The sequence below is a fragment of the Etheostoma cragini genome, chromosome 11, assembly GCF_013103735.1.
Source record: "Etheostoma cragini isolate CJK2018 chromosome 11, CSU_Ecrag_1.0, whole genome shotgun sequence".
NCBI lineage: Eukaryota > Metazoa > Chordata > Actinopteri > Perciformes > Percidae > Etheostoma > Etheostoma cragini.
Window position 1 is genome coordinate 28,849,814 of NC_048417.1, and position 4,629 is coordinate 28,854,442.

The window sequence follows — 4,629 nt, forward strand, 5'->3', positions numbered from 1 at the left end:
CAACGCCAGTCATCTCAAACCTTTGTTGTGTTTTTCACACATTTCACAAAAGACAAACAGCCTGCTGCGATGCAAGCAGTGTGAGGGAAGTGGAGGAGCCGGACAGCGAGTGGGGGGGGGGGAGGATTCAGGATTTTGGTTGTATGTTTGAAAAAGGGTGAGATGACAGCCTATTGGAGTTCTAAGACAATCAACACAGTCTTCCTTTTATAAGTATTTTGACTGGGTGATCTCATCGGGTCACAAGTAACTATCTGTCTATCTGACCCCCTTTTCCCATGCAACGTGTATTGCATTCTTGAAAAATGTCCAAAAATTTGTAGCCAAAATGCAAAATGATGCATTGCAATCAACTGTTGATGACGTAAGACTCACAATAACCAAAGTGGCTTTTGGATCTAACCGCCATTTTGGTGGTGTGCTATGGTCAAAGCCTTTGTTCCCTCCCTTTATTTGTAAAAATAGCATGCTGATGCTGTGTGAGAAAGCTGCAATAACTTATTGCAGCTTTTCACAACTCACAATAAAAAAGGTTGGACCACAAGTCAGGGTTTTTTTAGGTTTCCCACCAGGGAAAAAGGCCACGGACGAAGCTGTTCTATCTAAGAGTAATGCTGGCCATAGATGCCTATTACACTACCTGTGTCTCTCCGTAGGTGGTGTGTAAGGTTCGGGGGGAGGTGGGGTTTGGCTGACTGATACAAATGAAGTGTCCTTGTAAGGGCCCCGGGGTGTTTAAGTGTGTAATCATTTGTAGCCTCCCTGTGGACCAACTAGTCAGATGGCAAGAAGTCAACGCTAAAAGAATCATGAAATCCCAGCAAAAGGAATGTCATTAAGGAGCTCCACACGTCGGTGGCGCAGCCTCACACTGCTGTTTTTCTTAGCAGTCCATGGAGGGTTTAACTGGATAATGGTATTGGTTTCACATCAGCGCAGGAGCAGTAAGACCACAGTGGATAAGCTGTGAGGACAGACTCTCTCTCTCTCTCTCTCTCTCTCCTTCCTCCCCACTTCTTGACTGAGTAATTATTCCTTAAGCCCACCTACCAAGGCAACAAAAATAGAATTGATTTCCCATTATGTGGAGCATCACTCCTGCTGGGGAGGTCCTGTCAGGGTGACCAGGCAGCGAGCTGTCGTCTAACCCGAGAGCCTGGAACTGTCTGCGAGCTGCTGCACAGGGCTATCGATGCGATCCTGTGCTTCATTTCCTAAAACAAAGTAGACATGCTGTTGTTACACCTTTCTGCCCCGGAAGAGTGGCTTGGCCGTGGTCAGAAGAGGCTGACATATAGGGAGCCAGGCGCACACAAACACACTGCTGGTTGTATTGACTTTAGAGGGTGTGAGTTTTAAAAGGTCTCCGCGCAGGTACAATATCTAGTTATGTTTGACTGTAGTGGGGCTAAATCCTTATCAGTCCCATGGCATTCGTTAGGCAAGCAAGCTATTTCTTGAGTTCATATCACGTAAAATGTTTAAGATATGGGTAAGAATCACATGAGGGACCAAACCACATGTTTTTCAAGCCAGCTAAGGCCATAAGTAAGCCTTTCCACTAATATCCCTGGAGCTTTTTCTGCATTAGCCCAGGACAGCCTGCTTACTCTATATGCTCATTTGCACGCCAATATTCGCTATTATATGGTTTTTAAATGTTTTTACTTCTATAGTAGGGGTGGATCAGAGGGGGAGTTGTATTGACTGTTGGACTGAAAGATGCACTTTGCATTGGAGAGATGGAGAGACAATAATAATATCTAATGTTTCAAAGTCATAAAGTGCTTCATAGGAGTAGAATTAAACACACCAGCAGAAACATTAAAAAGCAACGAAAAAAAGAATAAAAAAACAGTTAAATAAAATGTAAAGAGAAGACTAAAATGAGACGACATAATGAATGACAGTATCTGAGCTTATGATGTGTTTCTAATCATTTTTGGACAGTGAGTAAAAAGATACCAAATATTGGGCAAACCGGTGTACACAGAAAGCTGACTACCTTTAATACCACTTCTGTGTGTCCGTGCATCAAGCAGCTTTAATCACTGAAACATTTGCAACCTCAAAGTTTACCGTTCACGTTCAGTTTGTCAAACACGACCTCGCTCTCTCATTGCTGATTGCTGTGGGATGGATTCAGTGTTCCCGCAGCAAAGCGCTGCTTTCATCCCATTTCACAGCCCCACTGTCCTCCTTAGCAGGTGCCAATCACAGCAGGCGAACTCGCCCAAAGCCCTGAGCGGCTGGAACTCATTAGAAAAAGCTGGGCATGTTTTGGTCCTCCAGAACCCAATGTGAGACGTTCCTCGGGGCGGGGAGAGGTTAATCAGCAGGTCAAAAACAATGAGCTGAGATTCTGCAGGTAGGGAGGAGGAGAAAGAGGAGGAGAAGGAGGAAGAAGAGGGCGGATGATAGTCTGTGTCCGTGAGTGTACAGAGGACGGCGTGCTGGGTCGACTGTGAAATGAGGAAATGCATCAGGAAATGCACAAGGACATCCAGGATGCTCCACCCTTCTGCGTGTGCAGCATTTTTTGCAATGCATTCTAAATCGCAGCATATGAAGTGTGTTAGAGACACGGAAGGGTTACAAGTGAAAGATCTCGTGTTTTAGTAAGGCGGTCCAGCTCTACGCTGGCCTCTGATCACTTGGTATGCATCGGTCACTATTCTGGTGCATTTGTGTTACAAGGCTGTCGTTAACCAAGGGAATGTGTTCAGAGCCGCACACTGCTGAATGTTAGGCTACAATAGCATGAACCAGAAAGGCAGACCTCTTCAACTAAAATTTAGAAATTGATTTGAGTGCAAAAGAGGGAATTCGATGAAACATGTTGTTGTAATGTTTTTTGGGAGGGTTCTTCTCTGTAAAGTGGGAGCAGATCTAAAGTATAATGGATTGTGGATAGCTTGCACAGTTTGATATGTACACCACGGCCCATTTTAACCACTAATGATGCAGGCCGAGTGACGATTCAAGGCCAGTCCAGCTGCAGGACTCGCTGCGGTTAGCTTTTTATGAGACACTTAGCGGGCACGCCCTTCGCCCTGGTCCATGCCAGGCGAACCACATTTCCCTAACGCCGCCACATATATGGGACAGAAATACTGACCGGCAAACATAGTTATGAAAAGAATGATTCAAATAAGACACCTAGGATATTCTTTGCTGACTCAAGGGAAGATTACTTACAGCAATACTGTTTGCAAAAGAGGTTTGTGATACATCTGATGCCAGTACACTCTTGCTCACACTCCACCCTCAAGGATGTTAAAAAAAAGGTGTTGCTAACACCCACCTTCGTCCACTCCTCCGCCGTCCCCTGCTGCAGCTACTGCACACATTTATTAGCATGTCAGGTCATTTTTACTCGCTAACATGCACCAGCCTTATTAGTATGTGCCTCAGTTAGCCGGTACCATAGGTACCATATGCTGTGACAAAGAGAAGTACATTTCCAGGATTTTTACAGCCTATAATAAAGCCTGAGATCCAGCAGGATTTGCCCCTCACCTTACGGGTTGCAGTTCACAAAATCCCTCCGCGTCGGGAAACAACAACCTTCGATCGACAAATACACGCTGAAGTGTTTTCCTGAAAATATAGATTGTGCAATAAGGCAGGCATGATTGGTTCTTTTGGTAAATGATTGTGAAGAGTTACATGTAATATGTTTATGACATTTACTCTCTAAGTGGGATTGGGGGACCATTTGGGGACAAATTACTTTTTAGCTCATTTAAATAACTAGCGTTACTGCAGCCTACTGGTTTCACAATTTACTACTTACATTCAATAGTTTATGTCTAACGATCTCGGCATGTCCATGCAGCTTCTTGTTCGTCTAGGTGAGGTAGGACAGCAGGGGTGAACACCGTGGAGACGGACCTCGAGGACAACACCGGCCTGTCGTTGGAGGCTATCATCGTGAGGTTCCTCTCCAGGAGCCGCCTCGCTAGCTCTTAAGATGTCAAGAAGATGTTCACCTTTCAACCACCACCGAGTCCCTCTGTTATGTGGAGCATAAATGTACTGTGCATGTACTTTTTTATTTTTAATTTAGCCTTGTCCCTTTCTGCTGCATGGGCAGCCGGATGTTGGAATGGGTTTCCAGGGATGCAAAGGAAAAGGAATTGTGGGCGCTCGGTGGAAACTTGGTTAAATAAGAACACAAAAAAAAAAAAAACTCTTCTGTAGGATCCACCAAGCACCTCTAAGAACAATAGTTTTATCATTACAATTATTATCAGTAGCTTCATTATTATTAGTATTATTAGTAGTAGTAGTAGTATTAGGTCACATTGACCTGATGGACCCCACTCCGGCCGGGCAACAACCCTCTCCCAGCTCATATTGACCCACTGGGTCAGCGGGATGGTTGAGAAATGCACACAACCCAGTGTCCAGAATGTATGTGTAAGGACGGGCTGGACAGTAGTGAGGTGGGTGCAGTGGAGGAGGTGGGGGGCGGGGGGATAAAAGGAGGGTGCTGCGGAGACAGTCTACAGAGGATCATGATCAGGCTGAAGTATGAGTAGGACTCTGCTGTGGCTGCTGGCCTCTCTGGCGTCTCTGGCCTCTTTCTCTCTGACCTCTCTGATGGTGCTCCATTGTAAGTAGAGC

The 4,629-nt window shown here is 45.3% G+C and overlaps 1 long non-coding RNA gene across 1 annotated transcript in view; it reads left to right on the plus strand.

The window, feature by feature from the left end:
- The first annotated feature begins 4,468 nt into the window (after window positions 1-4,468).
- LOC117953409 overlaps window positions 4,469-4,629 on the plus strand; it is a 1,635-nt gene continuing 1,474 nt past the window's right edge. Inside the window, exon 1 of the long non-coding RNA XR_004658604.1 lies at window positions 4,469-4,618. This is a non-coding gene — a long non-coding RNA (uncharacterized LOC117953409). The remainder of the gene's footprint in view (window positions 4,619-4,629) is intronic.